At 44.7% G+C, this 27144-nt stretch overlaps 1 long non-coding RNA gene across 5 annotated transcripts; it reads right to left on the bottom strand.

Annotated features, from left to right (window-relative positions):
* Positions 1-17184: 17184 nt before the first annotated feature.
* LOC109256434 (uncharacterized) lies at positions 17185-26515 on the bottom strand. 5 transcript variants are annotated; one of them, XR_008422847.1, is made up of 7 exons: positions 26114-26515; positions 21306-21439; positions 19543-19625; positions 19160-19235; positions 18376-18535; positions 17434-17559; positions 17185-17343 (listed from the first exon to the last, which is right to left on the bottom strand). It is a non-coding gene; the product is annotated as an uncharacterized LOC109256434 (long non-coding RNA). The 5 variants fall into 5 exon arrangements; XR_008422850.1 differs by lacking the exon at positions 19160-19235 and having other exon boundaries at positions 17434-17519; positions 26114-26514; XR_008422846.1 differs by lacking the exon at positions 19160-19235 and having other exon boundaries at positions 26114-26513.
* Between the last annotated feature and the right edge of the window lie 629 nt (positions 26516-27144).

Below are 27144 nucleotides of genomic sequence, written 5' to 3'. Positions count from 1 at the left end.
AACAACGCAAGGGTTGGGGGCACAGATTCTCATGCAGTGGAAAATCCACGCATACCGTTGGACTCCCCTGGAATTTAACTACTAATGGTCTACTGCTGACCAGAAGCCTCACTGATAAAGTCAATTAGCATATGTTTTGTTTGTTATATGTATTATACACTGTATTCTTACAATAAAGTAAGGTAGAGAAAAGAAAATGTTCTTCCGAAAATCATAAGGGAGAGGAAATACATTCACAGGACGGAACCATATTTATCAACGTGGCAATAAGTCTATAATCGCCTGTGTGCATGATGTACCTGTATCGATAGTCTTCTGTGACACGAATCACTGGCGATGTTATATGTATTACTAACACTAGGCATCAAAAAGGAAAAGATTACATGAAAAAGAAATTCATATTTATTGACAGGTATAATGATTCATGCATTGGTAATGAAGAAGCAGCAATATGGTTGCTTTACGGTATAGTCCAGTGCATTCGATGCCATTGCTTCAAGGTAGCCCAGCCTATACACTAATGAGTGACATATTATAAAATTTTAACAGCATACAGTATGACGGTCATAGCCATAATACTGTGCTAGAAACATCGTTACATTTTCTTACAAACCACGTTCTTGTGATGATAGGCTGCTACGCGGTTTCTCCGATTATAAACAAGAGGCATGCTGTGCCGTCAGGTAATTCTTTGAAAGCAAAGCCATAAAACAGTAAGAAAGCTAAAACACTGTTAATTTGATATTAAATATCACTCACTTTACGCTTCTGTAAGGATAGGCTCTCCGCTTCCATACAAGCCTCACACACCATGTTCTACAAGATGAATACTTAGGCAATGATGGTGGTGCAAAAACATCTCGTACATTTTTGTGACTGAGTAATATTCCATTGTGTACATGTACCAGAGTGTCTTTATCTACTCACCTATCGATGGACACTTGGGTTGCTTCCATATCTTGGCTACGGTACAGAGTGCTGCAATAAACACTCAGGTGTACGTATCTTTTTGAGTTAGTGTTTTCATTTTCCTCGTGTCAATACCCGGTAGTGGAATTGCTAGATCAATTGGTATTTCCATTTTTAATTTTTTGAGGAATCGTCATACCTTTTTCCACAATGGTTGCATCAGTTTACATTCCCTTGTGTGCAACAGCACACAAGTGTTCCCTTTTCTCCACATCCTCGGCAACACTTGTTATTTCTTTCTTTTTCTTTCTTTCTTTTCTTTCTTTCTTTTCTTTCTTTCTTTCTTTTTTCTTTCTTTCTTTTCTTTCTTTCTTTTCTTTCTTTCTTTCTTTCTTTCTTTCTTTCTTTCTTTCTTCCTTTCTCTTTCTTCCTTTTTCTTTCTTTTCTTTCTTTCTTTCTTTCTTTCTTTCTTTCTTTCTCTTTCTCCCTTTCTCTTTCTTCCTCTTTCTTTCTTTCTTTCTTTCTTTCTTTCTTTCTTTCTCTTTCTTCCTCTTTCTTTCTTTCTTTCTTTCTTTCTTTCTTTCTTTCTTTCTGCCAGCCATTCTGATCGGTGTGAGGTGATAGCCCAATGCAGTTTTGGTACGCATTTCCCTGATAATTAGTGTCTGTTGGCCATCTGTAAGTCTTTTTTGGAAAATGTCTATTCTGATGCTCTGCCTGTTTTTTAATCAGATTATTTGGTTTTTGGCATTGAGTTGTAGAAAAAAGAATGAGATCTCGCCATTTGCTATAACATGGATGGGCCTAGAGGGTGTTATGCTCAGTGAAACAACTCACGCTGAAAAAGAAAAACACTAGATGATTTCACTTACTTGTGGAATCTAAAAGAAAATCTAAAACAAAACAAAACAAAACAAATGAACGAACAAACAAACAAAAAGCAGACACAGACCTATAAATACAGAGAACACACTGGTGGTTGCCAGAGGCGAGGGGGCTGAGGGATAGGCAAAACTGGTGAAGGGGAGTGGGAGATACAGGCTTCCGGTTATGGAATGAATAAGTCATGGGAATGAAAGGTACAGCATCGGGAATATACCCAATGATATTATGCGTTGCATGGTGACAGATGGGGGCTACACTTGTGGTGAACACGGCATAACTACAGGGTTGTCAAATCACTACACTGAATACCCGAAACCAGTGTTAACGTAGTGTGTCAATCACACTTCAATTAAAGAAAAATGTTCTTAAGTCTCCTACGGTTCTCGCCTCGCAGTTACAAGATTGTCACACAAAGACACGTGTAGACACAGCAGATACGTTTACTCACTGTGTGGCATATTGATTATTGACTTCAGTGAGGGGAAGTGGATCTTTCTAAAGGTTTTCATCCTTGTTGTCTTTGGATTGAGTAGGCTGGGAAGGAGGAGGAAGAGGAAGAGGGGTTAAATTTGCTGCCCCAGGGGCGGCAAAGGCAGAAGATGTGGGGAAGCTAGAAGGGAAAGAAAGCGAGAGACGTTGGCACGCTCAGGGCAACTTTGCGGAACTACGTCATCATTTCTGCCGGACTTTCTTGCTGTATTGTTTCTCTAAAATTGTTTCCATTCCATGCCCACCCTTCTTCTACCATTTGCTTTAGTTTTGGTGCCCATGTGATAGACAGATCCATGTCATAAAAGAAGTCAAAGGCCATTGAATAAGCAGAGCTCTTTTGCCAGAATGTGTAACATCACTTTGTTTTCTGGCACTGCTTTTTTCTTTCTGTATCTTCTTCTTCTTCATCATCTGACACCAGCTCGGAAGCGCTCGCATCCATCAAGCCCTCTCGTTAGTTCCTCTGGTGTTGTGCCGAGTAGCTCTTAAATTCCTGTAAGATCCACGTCTTAAAATCCTTCATTCCCACTCACCCCCGCCCCCACCATCTTTTTGCCACAATGTCTTTCATAAATCCTGTGACGTCGTGCACAACATCTGGACAAAGTTTTCTCCAGCAGGGATGGATTGTTTGAGGTTTGGTGGTTTTCATGGCTTTTTCTGTAACAGTGATGGCATCTTCACTGGTGTAATCCTTCCAGACTTTCATGATGTTCTCTCCACTGGGGATCGCTTCTACAGTGTTGACAATCCTTTCCGTAGAGCGTCATGTGTAATGAGCCTTAGAGATCCTTACGAGCCTCTGCTCTAGAGGCTGAATCAGAGACATAGTGTTTTGGGGCAAGTAGACCACTTTGACACTTTCGGTGTTGAACTCACAGCGTTCTGGGTGGCCAGGGGCACTGTTCAATATCAAAAGAACTTTAAAAGGCAACCCCTTACTGACAAGGTACTTCCTGACTTCAAGGACAAAGAATCGGTGGAACCAATCCAGAAAAAGGGTTCTCACTGTCCAGGTCTTCTTGTTATACAACCAAAGATGGGTAGCTAGTGTTTATCTTTTCCCTTCAAGGCTCGGGGGTTAGCTTTAGAGATACGGGCAGTCCTCATCATTAACCTGACTTCATTTGCACAAAACAGTAGTGAGCCTATCCCCTCCTGCCTCAAATCCTACCGATCGCTTCTCTTCCTTACTTACAAATGTTATTTGTGGCATTTTTTTTTCTTTCTCCAGAATAAGGCACTTTCACCTTCACTAAAAACCTGCTCAGGCAAATAGTCTTTCTCCTCAATGATTTTCTTCATGTCATCTGGAAACTCGTCTGCTGCCTTTCGGGTGACAGAAGCTGCTTCTCCTGTTATCTTAACACTTTTTTAAAAAGTTTATCGATTTATTTTGAGAGAGAGAGAGAGAGAGCACACGTGCGAGCAGGGGCACTTGCCCCTGGGAAGGGGCAGAGAGAAAGAGGGAGAGAGAGAACCCCAAGCGGGCTCTGTGCTCTCAGCTCTCATCTCACAAACCATGAGATCATGACCTGAGCCTGAGATCAAGAGTCAGACATCTTAACCGACTGAGCCACCCAGGCGCCCCGGTGTCACAGTGTGTTTTAAGTAGATATTTGGTACACCTGAGCTCACTGCAATAGCAGTGAAGCTATCGTGAGTGGCGTGAAAGAAGTGGTGTGAAGTTTTTACAGTGGTGCCACATGTCCTATAGCTGATTTCATGCAGTTGCGATTTAATACTACATCTTTATGTTTGTACGCATTTCTCTTGACCGTAAATGGCACCCGGTACGGTCTGTACGTATTTGTGTGGATACATTTTTGTAAGTTTCAACTTTTATGATAGATTTTTGGATACTATATGGTGGTAAGTGGTAAAATAGACTGGGGATTTTACCAGTCTATGACACACCTGACTTTTTCTGAAGCTTTTTGGTATTTCTAGCCTATGCAGGTCATGTTCGAGCTTTTTCAAATGGTGGTAAATCTCAACAAAGGTTTTTTGATACCCTTGTTGAAACAAATCCATATATAAGTGGACCTGTGCAGTTCCAGCCCTTGTTGTTCAAGGGTCAGCTGTATTTTTTTAGGTGTATTTAACACCTATAATCGGTTGACTCTAAGCAGAGGAGATTATCGTTTTGCCATATTGTGGGTTTCATCCAATCAGTTGAAGGCTCTCAGAGCCAAACTGAGGTTTCCCTGAGGAAGAAGAAATTCCATCGGTGGACTACATTGCCAATTCCTGCCCTGGTAAGCCAATTCCTTGTAATCTATCCGTCTGTCCATCCATCCATCCATCCATCCATGCACCCATGCATCCATCCATCCCTCCATCCATCCTCCACTGGTTCTATTTCTCTGGTAGAACCCTGGCTGGTACAAAAGAAAATCATCGTGAAATTTTAAACTCCAAAGGGGAAGTTTTGACTAACAACAACAAAAGCCAGTGGCTTCACTGCTGTTAACCATTGAGTCCTAGAACAAGACCAAAAACTCCAAAAGCAAAACCATGTGCCTCTTACATGGTTCACAGGGTGTTCCACTCCAGCCATCCCAATTACACACATGCCCTGCCACAGACTGTGTTAATCCTGAGCAAATTTCTAAAACACAGGAGATCTTCGTTCCCTGATCTATAGATTTTTTTAAATTACAATGCCTGTTAGATGAAATGATCTCTTTAAAATATGTAGTCAAAAGAATAGTACTTGATAGGTATAATAATAAATATAAGTTCTTTTTCTTCCCCCTTTGAACTGTTACTCCCAAAGAAAGAATTCAACTGTTTTGTTCCTTTCAAATGAACTTATATAAAAATCAAGCCATTAAAACAGGCGCCTTGGATGTCCATGATACTTCTTTGGTTCACTTTGTCTGTTTTGAGGCCTTCCTTTTGTATAAAACACTTAAGATGACTAAATCAGGGAAATTTAAGAGAGGGACCCACATGTATGCATTTTCTTCCATAATTAACAACAAAATCAGGCCCTCTGTTGTTCAAAACAATACATAGATGAACACCAATGTCCAGCTAAAGTATACAAATGTTCACTTATCCTACCTTGCTGCTCTGAACACATTTGCATTGGAAAACATAATTCTTTTTCATTTTTTTTAAATATAAACTCAAGTTAGTTGACATATAGTATAGTCTTGGTTTTAGGAGTAGAACCCAGTGATTCATCTCTTGCGTATGACACCCAGTGCTCATCCCAAAAAGTGTCACCCTTTTAACCCATCCCCGTCACCCTTTTAACCCATCCCCCACCCACTTCCCCTCCAACAACCCTCAGTTTGTTCTCTGTATTTAAGAGTCTTTTACAGTTCGCCTCTCTCTGTGTTTCTGTCTTATTTTTCCTTTCCTTCCCCTACGTTTGTCTGTTGTGTTTCTTTTTTTTTTTAATATTTATTTATTTTTGTGAGAGCACAAGCAGGGGAGGGGCAGAGAGAGGGAGACAGAGGATCCAAAGTGGGCTCTCCACCGACAGACCGACAGCAGTGAGCCAGCTGTGGGGCTCCAACCCACAAATGGCAGGATCATGACCTGAGCTGAAGTCAGACACTCTGCCCCCATCCGTTGTGTTTCTTAAATTCCACATATGAGTGAAATCATATGATATTTGTCTTTCCCTGACTGACTTACTTCGCCTAGCATAGCATAATACCCTCTAGTTCCATCCACATGGTTGCAAATGGCAAGATTTCATTCTTTTTCATCGCTGAGGAGTATTCCATTGTGTGTGTGTGTGTGTGTGTGTGTGTGTGTGTGTGTGTATCACATCTTCTTTATCCATTCATCAGTCGATGGACATTTGGGCTCTTTCCATAATTCTTTTTAAATATATAGTTTCAACGTAACACAAAGGAAGCAGGAATATTTTTAATCGTCACGTTTGCCAGTGTCTCCCTCATCCTCCCATCCCCTGCTGTAGGACCCAGCCCTGCCTTCAGCCCCGTCCCACAAATCTGTCTTCCCATTTCCTACCTCATGAACTAGGCTTAGCCCTACCTCCCTCCACATCTCAGGTGGAAAGCTGGTGGCATGAGGTCCATATGTGGCCCCAACATCTATTTCACGTAGCCTTTGCATCAAGCTCAGACAGCAGCTGAAGGCACTAAGCTTGGACATAATGGCAGCAGCCTGGCCTGCCTCCTACCTGGCCCATCACTACACCACCCATAGCCTTTTGAGTTTGCCATCTTTGTTTTCTAGCTGCGTTCAGATTGTTCCATTTGCTTGGTCTGCTCTTCTCCCTCATACTCTAAGTGTCCTTCATAATCCTGTTGTATTCCCGGGCCTTCCCTTGTCAACCCTCTGTGTCCTAGGTGCCATTTCAGCTCATCTTTGATGGGAATGACCTTTACGGCTTGGTTCTGGACTTTTTTTCTCATTTGTTCTTTGTCACAGATCATCCTTGGCCTTCGGCAATTCTGATTTCCTCTCAGGGACAACCAATCTTCCCACGTTTTGGCATAAGTGGCCATGCAGATCCAAAAGTCTCCTTTAATTCTTTGAACTCACAAGGTGAGTACAAGTAAGTGGGACAACAAACATAAGATCACTACCATCGTTTTTCTCGCAGTGGTGATGGGTTGTACAGGGCAATTTGCTCATCAGCCCAGTTCCTGGATGAGCCATGATGTGTACTTAAGCTTGTAGCTGGAGAATTTAATTTTGAATCGAGTTGCCAAACTAGAAACAACTGAACTACAGAGGAGCTCTTTCTGTCTACCCAGTGACTCAACCCAAATCAAAAGACACGTTCAGATGCCCCTGCTCAACTCCATCACAACCTCAAATGACACTTTCTTTTGTTCAGTGTCAGGAATTTGCTCCAGTTCTGAAATGGTTGCTCACCTCGTTGACAGAATGCAGAATGGGTCCTGTTTCCCTGTTGTTTCCTGAAGGATAAACGCTGACCTAAAAGCCCTTTTGTCAACAAGTCTGGAAAGAACCCGTCTTCACGTGAGCACTTTTTCCGGTCCTGCCGGAGTTGTTTGTCGCCTCAAAGGCCTGGGCAGGATGTTTCTCTCCTAAGTTCTCATCCCTCGCCTGTCCTTGAAGAACTAAACAGGAATGAGGTAATGCTCTGGAGGTCTCCTAACCTACATTCAAGGAGAACGAAATACCTCCCCATGCCTGACCATGCAGCCTTGTCTTAGTAAATGGAGAACTATGTATATGTATACTTATATGTTTGTAATCATATGTGTATGTATAATATATATGTACACATATTCATATGTGTGTATATATACATGTATATGTATATATAAATTGTGTGTGTGTGTGTGTGTGTGTGTGTGTGTGTGTGTTTAGAGCTTTATCTATCACTACATCCCTACGACACTTCAACAAAACTATTCAGCTCACCGCTTAGGGCAACAACATTTTTGAGTGTCTACTATATACCGAGTAACATGCCTGTGTCATATAATCCTGTGTAATGGGTACTATTTTGCAGATGAGTAAGCTGAGGTCTGGCTCACACAGCTAATAAGCGCCTGAGCTCAGACCTGACCTCAGACCCATCTGGCTCAGAGCCTTTCTCTCCATTTCCTCTCTTGAATCTCACTCAAGCCGCTTCTTGTGGAAGGCTCTTCCCTTCCTCCTGAATCTGCCTGTCCTTAAGATCTTGCTAAGCTTCTGTTTCCTCCTGCAATCCTCCTTCCCCTGGCTTCAGGGTTCTCAGCTTGGTGGGGTGCTGGAGCTAGGCTCCACGGACTCCAAGGGCCGACTGGGCACCTGGGTGGCTCAGTCGGTTAAGCGTCTGACTCTTGGTTTCAGCTCAGGTCATGATGTCACAGTTCATGAGTTCAAGCCCCACATCGTATTGGGCTCTGCACTGACAGCATGGAATCTGCTTGGGATTCTGTCTCCCTCTCTCTTTGCCCCCCCGCCCCCAAAATAAAGTAATAAAATAAAATTAATAAATAATAAAATAAAATAAAATAAAATAAAATAAAATAAAATAAAATAATAAAACAAAGTGTCAAACAATACATATCAGAGTTTCCTTTTTTGGAAAGCCAGTTGTTAAATATTTGCTAGCACAACACTCCCTCTAAAGTGTAAACTTATACCCATTTGTGAGGTATTTACACCTTTTAAGATGACTTATTCTTCCCATATGTAGGCCCCATCTCTCAATTGTATCACATGAGCTTCCTGAGGGGAGGGATTTCATTCCTCTACCTCCTTAGCACCCTCAGAGACGCAGGGCTGTGGGGCTAGAAGGCATCGACGAACCCTTGGTTGATAGACGGTGATGCACAGAATACACACCGATCCCCCTTCCGACATCGTGGGCAATTCCTCACAGAATCTATCAGTTCTTCTAGGCCTGCTTGTGCCTAAAACTTGGTGAGTTAAAACCCAGCTCCCCATCCTTTCTAATCCCTCCAGCCAGGGATTAGAGGGATCCCTGTTCTCTAGCTCGTGAGGCCTGGAATTCTTTTTGCCTTTACTTTTCTTCCTCACCACCTGCATTAGTGTATCAGTCTCCTAGGGCAGCCGTGACCAGCTACCACAAAATGGGGGGCTCACAACAATAGACATTTGTTCTCTCATCCTTCCTGAGGCTTGAAATCCAAAATTAATGTGTTGGCAGGGGCCGCACTCCCTCTGAAAGCTCTAGGGACAAATCCTTCCCTGCCTCGTCCTTGCTTCAGCTGGTTGCCAGCACAGCCGGTGCTCCTCAGTCTACAGCTGCGTCATACCAACCTGTGCCTGTCGTCGCATGGCCTTCTTCACTACGTGTCTGTGTGTCGCTATACCTCAGTATCCAAATTTCCCTCTCCGTAGGCACCAGTCATGTGGAATCTAGGGCCCACCCTGTGACCTCATTTTAACATGACTACACCTGCAAAGACCCTCTTTCCAACTAAGTTCACATTCACGTATACCAGGGGTTAAGACTTCAACCCATCTTTTTGGGGGACACACTTCAACCCAGAACATTGCCCCAGCTGCCAATGCTTCATTTTTAAATAATTCGCCTCTAGTCTGCTGCTTCCGTAACACTGAGAACGCAGATACCCCTGCGGAAATGTCTTAGACTCTTTAAGGACAGGTGGGAGCACACAGCTTCCCCCATGGGCTGTCTACCACTTGGACAGCCTTCTTGGCCATGTGACCGGTTTCTAGATGGGTTTCCGACCTCACTCCATACTGCACCACACATCCACTTATGCCATTAGGGTCCTCCGGTCAATTCTACTGGTCCCTCCCCAGTGGCCTTTCCTGGAACACGATGTGCCATCAAATATTTATTAATTTAGTTCAACTGAATGGTTAAAACCAAATGCTAGTAAAATAACATAGGAGAAGGTTCATGTAGAGCGTCTTTCTCCTTGTGTGTATCTTGGCTCATCTGTCTCCAAATCTCTACAAAAATACAGAATTCTGTGTCCTGCCCTAGAATCAGTAAATTAGAATTGGGTAAGGGGATAGATTTGGAAATCCACATCGTTCTAAACTGCTTTATTGAATAGCACACAGTTTGCATGGTTCAAAAATCAAGTGTATAGGACATAAACATAGCAAAGCATTTTTTTTTTAACGTTTATTTATTTTTGAGACAGGGAGAGACAGAGCATGAACAGGGGAGGGTCAGAGAGAGGGAGACACAGAATCCGAAGCAGGGTCCAGGCTCTGAGCAGTCAGCACAGAGCCCGAGGCGGGGCTCAAACTCACGGACCGCGAGATCATGACCTGAGCCGAAGTCGGCCGCTTAACCGACTGAGCCACCTAGGCGCCCCAACATAGCAAAGCATTTAGACTACTCTCCTAAGTCCCTCTCCCCCATCACGTTCTTTCCCCCTTGTCCCTCATATTATCCTTTTTTCCTTAATGCAAACATGCACATGCATATTCTTCTTTCCCCCTTTCTTGCAAAAGTTAAATATATATATCTGCAACCTGTTATTTAATTTTTTTCACATAACACTAGATGCTAAAGGTCTCTTCATGTTAGGAGCGTACAGATACTCCCATTATATATTTTTATACTGTTGTATGATATTCCATTGTATGAATCTACTATGGTTTAATAACTGGTCTCTTATTGTTTTGTACTTGGGTTTTTTCTAATCTCTTGCTATTACAATGTCACAATAAATGACCATGTAAGTCAGTTATGTGTACGGTTGTTTCTGTGGGACAGATGATCAGAAGTGGGGTTTCTAGATCAAAGGGTAAATGCACCTGTAGTTTTGCTAGATATTGCCAAACATTTCTTCACAGGGACTAGGCCAATAACGTATGAGAGCCCCGATTCTTCCCTTAGTGTTGCTGAAAGAAAGTGTCACGTGTTTGCCAGTTGGACAGTTACAACGGTATTCTGTGAGTTTCAGTACGCATTTCTCGTATCATAAATGAAGTTGAGCATCTTTTCGGGTTTAAGGTCAGATAATCTACATTTTTAACAGAATCCTTGGATGATCCTTATGCGCCTAACTCTTAAAGTTTCTGGCCCAAGGCCATCGAGCCCGAAAGAAGAAATACTGAAATGAACGCTAATGCTGAGAAGTAGATTTCTGTCCAACTTACCTCCTGAAAACTACCAGCAGGCCCCCAGGGAATGGTCTCCTGCTGACACATGGTCCCTCAGGGACTCCTACCCAGAGAGTTTACCTTACTCCATCCTAAGCAGATGAGCTAACAGATCTTGTAAGATGTACCTCATGACCCACTTCTAGGCTAGATAAGAAGATGTTAAGGGACATGGAAATGCTGGCCCAAGACAGGCTTTCTTTGGAGCATTAGCTGTTGTGTTCTGCTTCCCACTTCAAGGGAGACGGGAGCATACACTTCCCCTCTGCCTCAAGCCTAGTGCCAAGGCTTCGCAGGGCCCACTTGGAAGATTTTGCGTGAGTCTCCAGAGTTTGGCGGGCATGGAAATGGGTGTTTGATTCGCACTGGAAAAGTCTAAATGTGTGATGCTGTAGCTGCCTTGGATCTGTAGGTTCTGGGGTGACCAGCCGTCCCGATGCGTCCAGGACTGAAAGACCTCCCGAGATGTGAGACTCCAGTGCTAAAAACAGGACAAAGCCAGGCTGGTTGGTCACCAAGAGTAAGCAAAGACATTTTTCCAAGGAACAGAATGTGGACTCTGGAGACAGGACCTAGGAATGGGTCATCTTGAAAAGAGTGTCCTTCCAAAGGAGCACCGGGGAGTGTGTGTGGGAACCACAGGCAGCTAGACTGAAAAGCCTTGCAAAGAACTGCAGTGAAGGAAACCCAAAAGCACCCCGCCAGGGATGAGCTCGCACTTGCACGACTGGCAGAAGGCACCAATGGCACGTCACATCTCTCTTAGCCAAGGATTACGCCCTTCTCCTCCAGTTCCCTATGGTGGGCACTGGGATGCCCTGACACAGGACCAAAGACTTAGTCTCTGTCGCTGGAGTGCTGCTGAAAGACGCCTTCCGCCATCTGCTGCCTGGAGGGCTTATCTCTGTAGAGAGCCACCTGCTCAAGGCCACACCCTCTTCCCAGAGAGGCCAGCGTGCAATGGCTGATAGATGGGGGAGAATAAAGGCCTGATCCCCTGGCCACAACTGGGGACAACTGTGAAGGGTCATCCCAGCTTCAAAACTGTCTGGGGTCAGGTAAGGCCCTATAGAGACAGCATCACAGCTCAGCTTTACCTTCTGGTCTCTCCTCCAGCTACTCCTCCTCCTCCTCCTCCCTTCCCCTTCCTCTTTGCTCTCCCCTCCCACCCTCCCCCTCCCCTCTCACAGGTGGTGATAACGAGGTTTCACCCGGAGGCAGATAAAACATCTGGCAGGGAGTGAGTTCACTGGGGCCAAGCGGGTTTTTGTTACACTCGCTGACTTCAGTTCATTCAATACGCCACTTATAGAAACTTCTAGTGATTTTCACTGTCCACAAAATGAGTGAAATAGTGCTCCTTATTTCACAAAGACCTTAGGAAGAGACCAAAGGTGATTCAAACTCTGAGATAAGGCTAGTCAAAGATCTCAAGGCACTATTTTAAGACCAAACACAGGCCTCAGAGCAGCACCACTGCGGTGACCACAAGTAGGATGTGGGAATTTTCTCTGAGTCACTTAACCCAGTTAGTTATTAACCCAGTTTGCCAAGTGCGCTTACAAGATTAGGAAAGTCTGAACTCTTACCTTGGCTTTTCGGGAACCTTTGAAGACCCCTAGTCACATTTGCTCAGGAGCATATGTTATTTGTTTCTGATTTTTTAAAAAATATTTATTTATCTTTGAGAGACAGAACACGAGCAGGGGAGGGGCAGAGAGAGAAGGAGGCACAGAATCCAAAGCAGGCTCCAGGCTCCCAGCTGTCAGCACAGAGCCCGACACGGGGCTGGAACCCACGACCTGTGAGATCATGACCTGAGCTGAAGTCAGATGCTTAACTGACTGAACCACCCAGGCGGCCCGGCATATGTTATTTTTGAAAAAGAACTTTACGTGCTTAGTGGAGATCACGTCACCAATGCCTCAAGAAGGGAAACCTCTGGCCTGGCTCTTCAGGGGTGTGAAAATCGGGGGACAGCAGGGTGTAGCCACTGACCTCCTTCTCACCAGGAGCTCCAGACCCTGGGGCACTTGAGGGGTTTACAGAATCTAAGAAATGAGTGTGCATCCGTGATGTTTTCATACCAAGGGTCAAACAAGCCAAAAAAATAATAATAATAATACAGGTCAAAAGGAACCAGGAAAAGGGAAATAAATACACTTTATCCACAAAATGTATTTTTAAACATCTGTTTTTCCTGTGCAGCTGTCTGGCCTGATTCCTCCATTGAAGAGCAAAAAGTTAAAAAAAAATAATAAAAACAATTGAAAATCATTTTTTTCAATTTACCTAGGATTAGAATACACTGGGATTAGAAAGCATCATACAGTTCATTTGGTCAAAACTGTATTTTATGTAGGCAAAGAAATGGCACCAGAAAGATGACTCATTGGTTAGTAATGGGACCCAATTCTGCTGATACAGGGCAGCCCGCTGGAATAACGTCTTTCGTGTGCATTTATTATATTCTATGGCTAATAATCTCACCTGAGATTTTCCAGGTTCTCCAAGTAGGTGAGAAAGGTGTTGTGTCCAGATAACAGAGTTTTAAAAACATTAAGTGACTTGCCTCAAATCTCACAGCTGATCACTTGTTACACCCCTGTTTAAAATTATTCCAGGGGCACCTGAGTGGCTCAGTCTGTTAAGTCTCCAACTTTGGCTCCGGTCATGATCTCACGGTTAGCTCGTGGGTTCAAGCCCCGAGCGGGGCCTTGTGCTGACAGCTCTGAGCCTGGAGCCTGCATCGGATTCTGTGTCTCCCTCTCTCTCTCTCAAAAATAAATAAATATTAAAGGAAATAAATAAGGAAATAAGGAAATAAATAAAACTATTCCCTGGTTCACCATACATTTTAAGACAAAGTGCTTCCTGGCCCCACCCTCTCACTGGCCCACCCTCTCAATGGCCCCACCCCTTCCCTGGCCCCACCCTCTCAATGGCCCCACCCCTTCCCTGGCCCCACCTCTCAATGGCCCCACCCCTTCCCTGGCCCCAACCTCTCAATGGCCCCACCCCTTCCCTGGCCCCACCCTCTCAATGGCCCCACCCCTTTGCTTGGCCCCACCCTCTCACTGGCCCTGCCTTCAAGGACTCTCTGGTCCTTCATATACTTGTAGCCCAGCCCATCTCAGCTCTGGTGGGGTTTCCCACCTGGTGCCCATCTGTACCTGCCCTGCTTCCAATGGCATGCCCTGCCATGCAGAGGCAGCTGGGGCAAAGAGTCCCGCAGGGCAGGCCTGGGGTCACAGCTCCGACACTGGCTGTGCTGGGTGAGTCTTGGGGCCCCCTGGGATCCAGCTCCCTCACCTGCGGAAGGGAAGCCGGGACTAGCCCACCTCGAGGGCTGACTCCTACACGTCCACCCTCTAGCGCTGACACCAGATCCACAGCACTGTTCAGCCGCACGGCACCCAAGGCCCCAAAGCCTTCTCGGCTCACCCCTTCCCCCCAACTTCCTTTTACTCCTTTTTTCTAATAGCATGTCAGCTGAAACCAAAACTGGGTTCCGGGGGAAAATCATTTCCCCTTATCAATACTGTTTAAAGCTTAAGAGTATTTCATGCAAGTTCTTTTCAATGAAGAAATTTTCTTTTTTGTTTTAAATGTTTTATTTATTCCTGAGAGAGAGAGACAGAGCACAAGCAGCGGGGGGAGGGAGGCGGGCTGAGAGAGGGAGACACAGAATCTGAAGCAGGATCCAGGCTCCGTCAGGGCTGTCAGCACAGAGCCCAAGGCGGGGCTCGGACCCAAGACCTGTGAGATCATGACCGGAGCTGAAGTCCAACACTCAACCCACTGAGCCACCCAGGCGCCCCAGAAATTTTATTTTCTTGAGTGAAGATGGCGAATGAATGAATGAGTGAAAAACATAAATGTGTCCTTTGGAACTTAGTTGAAATGGATGCATTCCCTGATATCCTTAAGTCCCTTGTTATTCGGTGACACAATATCTAGTAATTTTGCCCATCACAACTGTAACTAAATAATTATGCATCCACCTATCCAGCTAGAATATAAACTCAATTTCTCTTTTGATTGTTTTATCCTGAGCACCTAGTACAGTGGGTGACACAGCGTAGAGCCTCCAGAAGTGTTTGTTGGATGAACAAACAGCCAGTCTCATCGTGGCTCTCCAGTGTGGCTGGTCTCCGGGCCAACCGTAGAGGGCCTCCGCTGGGAATTTTGAGACATGCGAATTCCGGGGCGGCATTGTAGCCTTATTGAGTCAGAATTGTTGGGGGTGGGGTAGCCCAGCAATCTGTGTTTCCATAAGGCCTCCACGTGACTCTGATGGCTTACACAAGGGTTCCGGTGAAATAGGTTAAGGCTTAGCACAAGACCCTATCCCATAAGGGATCTGAACAATAGGCAGGGGAAACACAAAGGAACGTAAACCTGTGGCTTTGGCAAACCCAGAGGGAAGGAGAGAGGGGGTAAGTGCCTGGCGAAGACTGGGGCTGCCTGGGCACAAAGGACCCTCCCCCTGCCCCCACAGCATTCATTCGAGGACGAATTCTGGGCCCCAACAAGCTAATAGTGTTGAGGCGGGAGACTGTCCCCATGCACGTGACTCATGTCCTGGCCTCAGAACGTCTGTTTGTTGGACTAACAGAGTGTGGTGGGTCCGGATATGTGAGCCGTTCATGGGAAGGACTGCTGAGCACTGAAAAAAGTATCCTGGAATTTGCTTTCTTCAGTCTGAGAAATAAGGCACCGCTTTTGAGTATGAGTTGGCTATAAGGATGACTGTTACTAATTTAAAATGTTTCCTCCCTCGGGCACCCGGCTCAATTAATTAAGTGTCTGACTTCAGCTCAGGTCATGATCTCACGGTTTATGGGTTTCAGTCTCACTTTGGGCTCTGTGCTGACAGCTCAGAGCCTGGAGCCTGCTTCGGATTCTGTGTCTTCCTCTCTCTCTGCCCCTCCCCTGCTTGTGCTCTGTCTCTCTCTCAAAAGTAAATAAACATCAAATAAACAAAATGTTTCCTCCCTCAACAGCTATTAGGTGGCTCCCCCAAGTCCTGCCTAGTGGTCTGGGGACTCCTGGGGCAAGATCGTCCACATTGGTTCCATATTCTCTTTTTCCAGAGTTAGTTATCTTTAAAAATTATTTAGAAATTTTGACTTACAAATTACACATTTTACGATGCTTACAATTATTTAAGACTTGTACTAGTATGAAAGAGCGAATGGAGGGCTGCCTGGGTGGCTCAGTCGGTTAAGTGTCCAACTTTGGCTCAGGTCATGATCTCATGGTTCGTGGGCTCCAGCCCCGCGTCGGGCTCTGTGCTGACAGCTTGGAGCCTGGAGCCTGCTTTGGATTCTTTGTATCCCTCCCTCTCTGCCCCTCCCCTGCTTGTGGTCTCTCTTTCTCTCTCTCAAAAATAAATAAACATTAAAATAATTAAAAAAAAAAAGACAAGTGCTTGACCATAGCTGGGCATTGTTGGGTCCACCAAATCCTAAGTTTATAGCAGCAATATGTCATAGCATGGAGGTGGTAAGCTGAGATCAGAGAAGGGGACTTCTCAAGGAAGCTACATGAATAGGGGGTCAAGACTCCCACATCACCAACTGCTGTGTAGCCTCCATCTTTGCTCATGATTATGACCTTGTGGGTCTTGCCGACAGCCCACTAGGTGGGAGAGAGAATTTAAAACGGGATAGAGAAGCAGAATGCCAAGTATCAAGTTTTATTTCTAAGAGAAGTACCAGCTGGAGCACCCACAGTGCTTTGGGAACAAAAGTCAAACTCCTTTTCCATTGTCTTTCCAGTCTTTTTCATTATCTGAACTGCTCTGTTGAATCTGCAAAATTAATTTCTGTTCGTGAAAATGTTCTTCCTGAAATATTAAGTCTGTTTCCAGTGAGTAAAAAAAAAAACAAACAAAAAAACTTTTTTTTTCAAAAAAATTTTTTTAACGTTTTATTTATTTTTGAGACAGGGAGAGACAGATCATGAACAGGGGAGGGTCAGAGAGAGGGAGACACAGAATCCGAAACAGGCTCCAGGCTCCGAGCTGTCAGCACAGAGCCCGACGCGGGGCTCGAACTCACGGACTGTGAGGTCATGACCTGAGCCGAAGTCGGCCGCTTAACCGACTGAGCCACCCAGGTGCCCCATCTTTTTTTTTCAAATGAGCAAAAGGAAAGTCAGTGCCTGAGACAGTGAGCTTTTTGGACCCACTATTATACTAATAACCATTTTTTCGTAAGTGTATTTAGTCCCTATGAGCGCATCCTGGATTCCATTGCAAATGGCTTGATGACCACGGCAATGTCTTCTGATGAAGACCCAAGGCTTTATTCTAAGTGCCTCCGTAGCAGGCTGGATCATGCCTGTAACAGATGTTCTGGCTTCCCCTGGCCGAGGACTTCAGTCCCCTCCCAGGAGATGAGACATTCATCCCTTGGACACCAGAAGCACCTTCCTGATTTCACCAGGCGAGATGAGATATTTTTCTGGAGGATGACCCCAATGTCATGGCTGAAGCAAACAAACCAAACGTACGTACTTAGTAACTACACGGACTGTCTATGCACGGTTGAGAAAATTATACTAGATTTAAAATAGCACCTGCTTCTCTTGATGAGCCAGAAATTCCTCAAAGCTGATTTTGTAAAGGCAAAGATAAAGTAATCTCCGTAAGAAATCTTCATGTTCTGGAGAAGGGAACCAAATCGGAGGAGTGGAGAACAGTGTCTATGATTTCTCAAAAAAAAAAAAAAAAAAAAAACACTTTAAAATTAAAGCGTCAAAGTACAAAAAAGCCCTTACTAAAACATACGGCCAACATATTTCTTTTGTCTGATGTAATCAGGGCTCCTCAAAATTTACCATGAACGTGAAGCGCCTATGGATGTTGTCACAAGGCAGATTCTGATTCAGAAGGTCTCAGATGGGGCCCCAGATTCTGCATTTCTAACCAGCCCCAAACACTACAGGTGCTGCTGGCCCGTGGCTCACACTTTGAGCACCAAGATGCACACTATTCTCAAAAGAATGTTTCTCCAAGGACGGTCAGTGGACAATGTGTATGAGAATGTCATCTGTTAAAAAACAGAGTCCCATGTTCACCTGTTTACTAAATCGGGAGTCTGGGGCTGAAGCCCGGGAATCTGCATTTGAACAGACTGCTCACATGAATCTTATCAATGCTGAAGCTTGAGAATGGACACTGTTTAATGGATAAGCGGTGAACTGGGGATAAGAAAGAAACTCGTATGGGGAAGGCCTTGGCTGTGGTAAGGAGACTCTTGCGTAGGTACCAGGAAGGGAAGGTCCCAAGCACTTAAGCAGGTGGGGACATTCACAGACTGGCAGGTGCAAAGCCACTCAGGAGGCTACATCATCGGGAAGGAACTCTAGAAGCATTTCCAATGATATCATGCTGTTCTAATTTCTTTGCTAAATCAGACTTTAATTCTGAGTATCGAGCACGTGTTCCTCATTTAAAAAATAATGATTTGGGAAAACGTCGCAGAACTTTTTAAATTTTCTTATCTTTCGCCGACTCACATGATAATTTTAGAGGAGTTTTGCATCATTTATGTGGATTCTCAGTCAGTGGCGGGTCCTAGCCTTTAAGCTTTTATGTATTTCCAGGTCTCAGTCCCCATCTCTTTGATGGAGGAGAAGACAATCTGCAAACGAATGCTAACGTTTACCAAGTTCATTACTTCTCAAAAAAAAAAACAAAAAAAAAACCTGTTAAAGATTTTACTTATTTGGTCATGATGACAGCTAATATTTGCAATGCACTTATTATGCCCTTGGAATTGTGACAGGTAAATTTACAATCGCAGTCAATCCTAAACATGAGATATGTGCCATCCACTGATTTTTCCTCCATCATAAATGTGCATTGATTCGTGAAAGATGGGGCTGTTCGTTTGTAAGGTGGTACCAAGTAAAGTCATTTGCTGCCTTCACCAATTTCACCTCTTCCAAGGTGACAGGATGATTTTCTGCGAGACAAGCTTAAAAGCCAAGAGATCACATTTGGCTTTTCTTTAAAACATTGCTTTAATGTTTATTTATTTTTGACAAAGAGAGAAAGAACGCGAGCAGAGGAGGAGCAGGGCGAGAGGGAGACACAGAGTCTGAAGCAGGCCCCAGGCTCCGAGCTGTCGGCACAGAGCCCGAAGCAGGGCTCGAACCCACAGACCGCAAGATAGTGATCTGAGCCGAAGTCGGACGCTCAGCCGACTGAGCCACCCAGGCGCCCTGCATTTGCTTTTTCTTAAGCAACATTCACTTTACTATGTAGTGCAGGGCAGTTTTGCCAAACACACACACTCACTCTGGGCCAGGGCATCTGGGTTTGGTCAAAGCCGTAGGGAACAGGCAACCTGGCTTTGGCAACCCGGGAGGTTTCTCTGAAAGGAAGGAAGAGAGAGAGCGCACCGCAGGGTGATGCACTGGCCAACGACCTGCCAGGAACTCTGGCTCCTCCAGCTCACTTGGGGATGATAATGGTATATATCTCAGATTTAGGGTTAATTGCAATTATAAACTTAATTTGCTTGCACGGTTCCAAGTGCCTAATAAACACCACCCCGACTCATCTCTTGCGCACCGCACTTGTAATCTGTCGGCAAATCCTGTGGATAACCTCTTTGCAATCTCTCCAGACTCCCCTGCCCTTCCCACCACCTCGCCTCTCTGACTTGCACGGTCCCTCACCTGGATTACACGGGAGCCACCCAATCACCGTCTGCTGTTTCTTCCTGTGGTCTGTTCGCATTGCAGCATCTAGAATGAGCCTCCTAAAAAGAAAAAAAAAAAAAAAATAGATCATCTCCCTCTTCTCAAAAAATCCTCTGAAGACTATCCATTTCACTTAAAGTGAAAGGTCCTGTAATGATCTGATCCTGCCTCACCTCTGATCTCACCTCCTCCTACCCTCCCCTCTGTCCTGTGTAGCCTCCTCAAGCTCAGGCTAGCCCCAGGATATTTGCACTTCCCTTGTCTGAAATGCTCTTCCCCTCATATCCACATGGTTCAGTCCTTTACCTCCCTCATATATTTTTTTGAAAACCACCTTCTCAGTGAGGCCATTTTTGACAAGCTTTCTTCCACCCTGAACATATCCGTTGCATTTATTTGTCGTGTTTATCATCGTAAGACATGCCGCATGATTTATTCATTTATCTGAGCCATTATGTTTCCCCTGACTAGGACAGAAGCTTCATGAAGGCAGATATTTTCTATGTTTTGTTTACTGCTATATCCCACAATATGTGGTTTCTAGTAGGCCCTCGATAATATAATTGTTGAATAAATGAATTTGTGTTTTTCCTACAATCTTACATTTTGTACATCCATTTTTTTTCTCCTTTCTTGTTTTTTTTTTTTTTTTTGGCTTGAGCTTTTATTTTAGTTTTTTTATTTGTTACCTTCTACTTGTTTGGAAGAGGTAGTATTCTCTACACTCTATTTCTGTTCCTAGAGTAGCTAACATCTCAACTTTAATTTTTAATTTTACTGTGCATAAATTTAACTGGATGTAGTCAGAATCCAATTAAGAATCTAATCACAATCTTAACCCTGCAGAACAATATCGTTTTTACCTTTAAGCGACTCACTTCAAGCTGGCTTCCTGGATCATCACAGTACTTAATTATTTTTATGAGATGTGAATGTTCAACAAAAAACTAGCTGTTGTCATTAAAAAAATAAAAAGAAAGGGAAAAAAAGGAGGAGACGAAAGAAAGAGAAGAGCACCCATCTGTCCAGATGCTCACCTTTGCTGCCTTAGGTTGCAGCCCAATACCCTAACTTTTGTCTTTGACCTTGATCCTTTAATTTCACCTTGTCAGGTACAAGTAAAAAGCAAATAAGAATGTCGTATATTTGCTACATATACTTATGCATTCCTTGATTTTCTCTTTTTCATTAAACTTTATGTGTAGTCTTTTAAAATGAAAAATGCCTAGGGGCACCTGGGTGGCTCATTGGTTAAACTTTGGCTGACTTCCGTTCAGGTCATGATCTCTCCGTTCATGATTGAGTTCGAGCCCCTCATAGGCATCAGGCAGTCTGCTGTCAGCACAGAGCCTGCTTCAGAGCCTCTGTTTCCCTCTCTTCCCCTCCCCTGCTTGTGTGCATGCACTCTCTCTCTCTCAAAAAAAAAAAAAAAATTTTTTTTAATGTTTATTTTTGAGACAGAGAGAGACAGAGCATGAACCAGGGAGGGTCAGAGAGAGAGAGGGAGACACAGAATCTGAAACAGGCTCCAGGCTCTGAGCTGTCAGCACAGAGCCCGACGCAGGGCTCGAACTCACGGACCGCAAGATCGTGACCTGAGCTGAAGCCGGACGCTTCACCGACTGAGCCACCCAGGCGCCCCTCTCTCAACATATCTTTAAAAATAAATGAAATGAAATGAAAAATGCCTGTTTGAGTCTTTTACTAGAATTCAGTCCATTCCTATTCAACGGACCTACTGGTAACTCCGTGTTATCCTTTCCATCTTTGTGACTTTTATTTATTTCACTTTTTTTTTGTCCTTTCTATTCTTTTTATAAGTTATTGCTTTCCCCCTATTTTCTTCTCTTTTCCGAAGTCCTATTCTGTTTTTCTATTGGGCCAAAAAAAAAGGTTATCACCTCTGTCCCGATATTCATAATCCAACTTTTACCTTTTTTTTTTTTTTTTTTTTACCTTTGCAATATAACGAACACAGCCAAATAGGGCCAACACCCACCGCGTGTGCACACCTGGGTGACAGGGGGCCTGAGAAGCGGAAATAGAAAGTAAAGGGCAAAACTGAATTTTTCCTGTCCCTTCTAAACGTCCTTGTCACCGCTTTCTCATTAATTCTTTTCTGTATAAAATTCTTTCATTGATCTGGTTCCACGCTTTTTAAAGGTACGGACTAGAGAGTCATCCAGAAGCCGGATCCTAGGCAAGAGTGCAATGTCCTGGGAGAACGGGGCAGGCGAGACCCGCGCGGGGCAGGCTGGGTAATACAGCTCCGTGAGGCCGATCGCAGAGCACGTCTTGCCCCCGCCTCCTCCCTTGGTTACTGGTCCAGCCAGGCTGTGAGACAGAAAACCGCCCACCATGTGACTGCAGAATCCCACGGCATCCCGGTCAACTGCTAACCATGAAGTGGATTTTCTTCCAGGTTTGTTTTTTTTTTCCTTGCATTCACATTCATTCAGAATTTTGACTCATTTACTGTGTGGCTTTGAACTCGTTACATAACTTCTCGGACTCTCGCCTTCTCTTCTGAAAACTGGATATATAAATAGCACTAACCTCACAAAGCTGTAAAGAAGGCAAGGCAGGTCCAGTGTTTGGTATAGACACGAACAGAGTAAACACTCGGTAGATGTTAGTTTTTTTCTCCTCCTCTTCTGCTGCTGCTGCTTTTCCTTCTTTTCCCTGCTTCTTCCTCCACCATCATGACGATATAGCCTTTCTCAGCTTGCTGACCTTGTACCTTATAGACTGGTGAAGACAAAAAGAGATCGGGACCATAAATATCACCTCTGTAAACCACAGGCTCCCAAATTTATTCCTAGTATGTTAAACGCCACAGATTTGCAATGCAGAAGACCAAATGTTTTTGCAATCACCACCATGTCCACAGGAGCTATGTGGATTCTAGAGGAAATACAAAAGTATTTAAGATAACATCCCCTCCCTTTACTTCTAATAATTGGGCCCCTGCATTATTTCCCAGGAGCATTCCAGATACCAAGTCATACTCTCAGATTAAGGAATTAAACATTGTGTTATTGGCTCAGACACAGAAAATAAAACATCAGAACCTATTAGCCAGTCCAGAAGCAAGCCCTTGTGCATGTGGGGATTTAGTTAATGAAAACCATGGCATTTCAAATCAGTGATGAAAGAAAGGTCAGTAGTGTTGAGAAAACTGGCCACACATATAGCTAAAACAAATAAAAGCCCCTTAACTACCTCAACCCTATGCAAAAAAAAGTAGGCTTTATATGGGTTAGAGTTAAGAACAAAACATGCTCAAAGAAAATGTAAGTGAATCAGGTATTTGAGGCCCCAAAGTTAGTGCCGCAAAGCTGCAATCATTTACTGTTAGTCACGTGTCTGCAGGTCATCTGGGCCGTTCTGTCCATCTGGGCCAGGTGTGGCTGATCTCAGCCGGGCTCGCTCATGAGACTGAGGTCAACTGGCAGGTGGGCTGGGCCTTACCGAGCGGCATGACCTTACCCGCGTGTTTACCGGTTGGCTGGATATTGGCAGGGGTGGGGGCAACGAGGCCACGGCCTCCCATCTAGCACTGGGCCAGCCTGGACGTTTCACGTGGCGGAGGTGGGGTTTTAAGAAAGAGCAAATGGCGTACACGGTCACTTCTACCGCATTCCATTGGCCAGCGCGGGTCATGAGTGCGGACACAGGTCAATTTCTTGACAGGGCGGTGGGGGAAGCAGCAAAGTTGCATTGCAAAGGGAATGGATACAAGGAGTGAAAACCTGTGGCCATTTTTGCAACCTTCTAGGACATCAACTTACTTTTTATTGTTATGCTTTCAGGACTGCAGAAAAAATTAAAACTTAGGCACAGTGCAAGATCCTATAAAGTTAAAAAAGCAATGTCATATTGAGAAAAATGTGAGTTACGAGCAGTGTTTATAGCAGAAAAACTCCAAGTCTCTCTTTCTCTCTCTCACAGACACACACACACACAATAGTAGGCTTTAAAAAAAGAAACAAAATAAATAGTAAGCCATGTTGTTACTAGAGGAAACGGATTGATAATGTTAGAAGTTTTTGATCAGTGTTACAAGAGACTACCATGGTAGGAAATGCCTTCGCTTATTGTTCGGATTTTCCTTTAATTTGGTTGGATGTTTTGTCTTGTTTCCCGAGGGAGCAATACCCTAGGCTAGAACTGTGTGGAATGCACCTCCCAGCAGACAGGCGGCTTGCGAGGGCACTGGGGGACACAGAGCTGTGGGTCTGCAAGAGGCAGGCCGGCCAGATGCGGTGGTGTGGCCTCGAGGCTCCTTACCTGCTGTGTAAGTCTGAGCCCCTCCGGAACACAAATGGATTTATCTGGCATATGAATTTTATTACATTTATTTATATGAGCTAATCTACTAAAGTTTTACTTAAGTTCCTATAATTCGTAAAAATTAGAAGGCACTTAGTTTGAGGGGGAAAGGAATCTGTTTGCTCGAACTACACCCACAAAGATGGAGTGGGAACAGACCTACAGTTCCCTGGGGATAGAAAGAAGCAAGTAAGGTAACCCCTCCCCCCTCCCCCTCCCCCCCAAAAAGAGCCTAGTTTGAAAAGAAGAGATCGTTTTTGTGAGATGGCGTCTTTTTGTGTGACAAAAAGAGACAAGAGAAAGAAAAGGGGAGGGGAGGGCAGGAGGGGAAAAGAAAGGAAGAAAGGAGGAAGGAAGAAAGGAAGGAAAAGAAGGAAGGAAGGGAGGAAATGGGACCCCACTTCAGGAAAGAAAATACATATCACTCATCATATGTGCTAAATAATGAAATTCAACCAGTACATTTGAAGACCGAATTGGCTTTACCAAGCCATTCCTGAATCAGGCAGCGCCCCACCTAGCAAGTGGAGGGAAGTCCTGAGAAATGGTAGAAAATGGAAGGTTTTTAGAGACAGACGGCGAGGAACGATTATTCCAGACCAGGCAGTTTGCTAGGAAGGAAAGCAAGGCGTCTTCTCACACAGATTCCCTGATCTTTCTTTGGGAGATGGAGAGGACCCAGGGGACAGACTGGTTGCCACTGATGGAAAGAAAATTCTTCCTGACTGACCGGTTGAGGCCACGTTTCTTGGGCAAGATGGAAACTGCGGTCAGAAGGGGTTTTAAGCCCCTGGGGTTTGGGAACTTGGTCTAAGTGACACCATTTGGGGCCTGGGGTTTCCTCTACTTTAACATATGTTAAATTCCTGGTGCATTGCTATGTAAATGCTTGTCTGGATTCTGAGTCTTAAAGTATGTGTATTTACGTTTTGTTTAAAGTGTAACTGGCTGGGAGTATGGTTTCCATACCTCCCCACCGTCAAGCACAGCGTCTGTAATGATTAAATTTTTAAATCATGTTTTCTCTTCCCCCCCCCCCCACTAGCGAAAACCCAAGCAAACAGTTAAGTGATTTTTTAAAGTGTGATCATGTAGGAACTTGTATCCATTTCCAGACATGACCCGGTATTTTAAAACGACTCCAGGCGTAATACCTATCAAATAGGGCGCTGGTTTGCTTTCAGTTAGAATAATAACAATACATGTAAAGTCTCCAGTCTTTACTCGGTGTGAAAACTACAGAAGACTAACGAAGACACGCCAGCATTCTTTACATTTTCCGAGGGCGTGAGGTTTCATCTTGACACAAGCACGAACTTCTCCCCGAATGAAAGCACTCGTGATTGCCCCAAATCACACACATCAACTCAGGCTCCCTGGATTACTTACAGAACAGGTACTTGTTACTGGTCAATGTTGTAGATTAGCTGTCGGCTTACTGCTTTTAATGACTCCCCAGGGGTGGAGTTGGGCTACTTTTGTTCTGTGCTAAATCCATATTTTCTGAATACTTCTTCTGAGTGTTCTTTTAGGACTGAACTCTGGAAGGGACAGAAGCTGGAGTTTTGGAAAGAAAGAGAAGTGGCATTGGAACTAGTACGTCCTGTTGATTTGTGATTTACAAAAAGGGGGGGGAAGGTGCACCCCTTATTCTTCAGGAGTTGAGAAGTGTCATCAAGCATCAGAACAGGGGCCACACATCAGACCAGAACAGGTTCTCACACCATGCTGCCTGAGTCTTCTTCCAGAGAATGTTCCTGCAAAGAGTGTCCTCAGCCTCAGCCAGTCCGATGAACTCAGCTGCTTGAGAAGTTGTGAAGGATGGGGTCAGAATCCTTACAGAAGTTTCTTGTTGAGAGGGGCTTCCAAAGCCCCCACAGCCACAAACTTCCCCTTCGAGGTCTGATCCCTTTAATGAGGGCGTACCACCGTCAGGTAGATTTTCTCCCTTGGCTTTGTTGAAACTGCTCACCTCCGGCACGCACGGAGCTAATGTGCTGCACCTTCTATTGCCCTTGCATCACCTGTTTGTCCTTTGGCAGCCCGGGCACATGCGGGAAGAGCCATCCACAGCACCCGCCCTTCCAAGAACCCCTCCGATTGAGGAAGCCAGGAACCTGGGTGGTGCAAATGGTTTATCCTATTTGCAGCCAAATGTTAACACCTGATAAAGCCAAAAGGTGACTCTCCTGCCTTTTGTTTGGGGAATACTTACCGAGTGAGTTCATTCCAGCAGAAACCTGAGCAAAGGTGACTCTTGGATCCTTCTGCCGTCTGTCCTCTGGCAAAAGCTTCCCACTTCGCAGAGCTCCTTTGCGGAAAGGATCGATCAGCACCTCGGTCAGTCTGAAGGCAGATTTCTCTCAAGGATGGCGGCACTTTCTGGAGTTTTCGTGGGTACAGCCAGTGACTGCTTAACCTGGATTCACAAACTACGTCTTCTTGGTCCCCAACCATGGGGATCACCTGGGCTCCTGAGCTGGCTAGAATCACACCCCAGGCAGGAGAAGGAGGTTTCCCAGCCAAGTCTAGCCGGTGCTCAAGGCCATGTTAGCTTTTCACACAGCAAGCTGGGAAGAGCTGGGATAGCCTGAAGCTTTGTTTTTAGATGTAGGCTCAGGACTTTCTGGGGAGGTACCACAGAAAGACAAGGCCCCACCCATCAAAGAGTCAATAAATAACTTTTTTTTTTAATTTTTTTTAACGTTTATTTATTTTTGAGACAGAGAGAGACAGAGCATGAACAGGGGAGGAGCAGAGACAGAGGGAATCACAGAATCTGAAACAGGCTCCAGGCTCCGAGCTGTCAGCACAGAGCCCGACGCGGGGCTCGAACTCACGGACCGTGAGATCATGACCTGAGCTGAAGTCGGACGCTTAACCGACCAAGCCACCCAGGCGCCCCAATAAATAACTTTTAAAATTAACTTTGTGGGCTGTCTTCCAGCTTCCACTGCTTTTACAGACTACCGCCTCTCGACTACCCAGTACAATGACTAAATAAAGGCAAATATCTTTCTCCTTGAGATCCTTTTCTGGGATCATAACAGTTCCTCATCCTTGAGAAGCTTAGAGTGAAGATAACTCAGAGGGGGAGCTATCCTCTCTTACAGGCTAAAAGCAACCCCTGGCTCCCTTGGAGGTGGTGCGGCCTCCTGGGAGGGAGGTAAGTGTCTTCCGATGGTTATTGCCATCAGAGGAACATAGCTCAAAAGTTCTTTTTCTGTCCAGCAGCCAGTGATTGTA

The sequence above is a fragment of the Panthera pardus genome, unplaced genomic scaffold (assembly GCF_024362965.1).
Source record: "Panthera pardus isolate Hobbes unplaced genomic scaffold, ASM2436296v1 HiC_scaffold_17, whole genome shotgun sequence".
Lineage (NCBI taxonomy): Eukaryota > Metazoa > Chordata > Mammalia > Carnivora > Felidae > Panthera > Panthera pardus.
The sequence above is the reverse complement of the archived record's forward strand: the minus strand, read 5'-3'. Positions and strand labels throughout refer to the sequence as shown.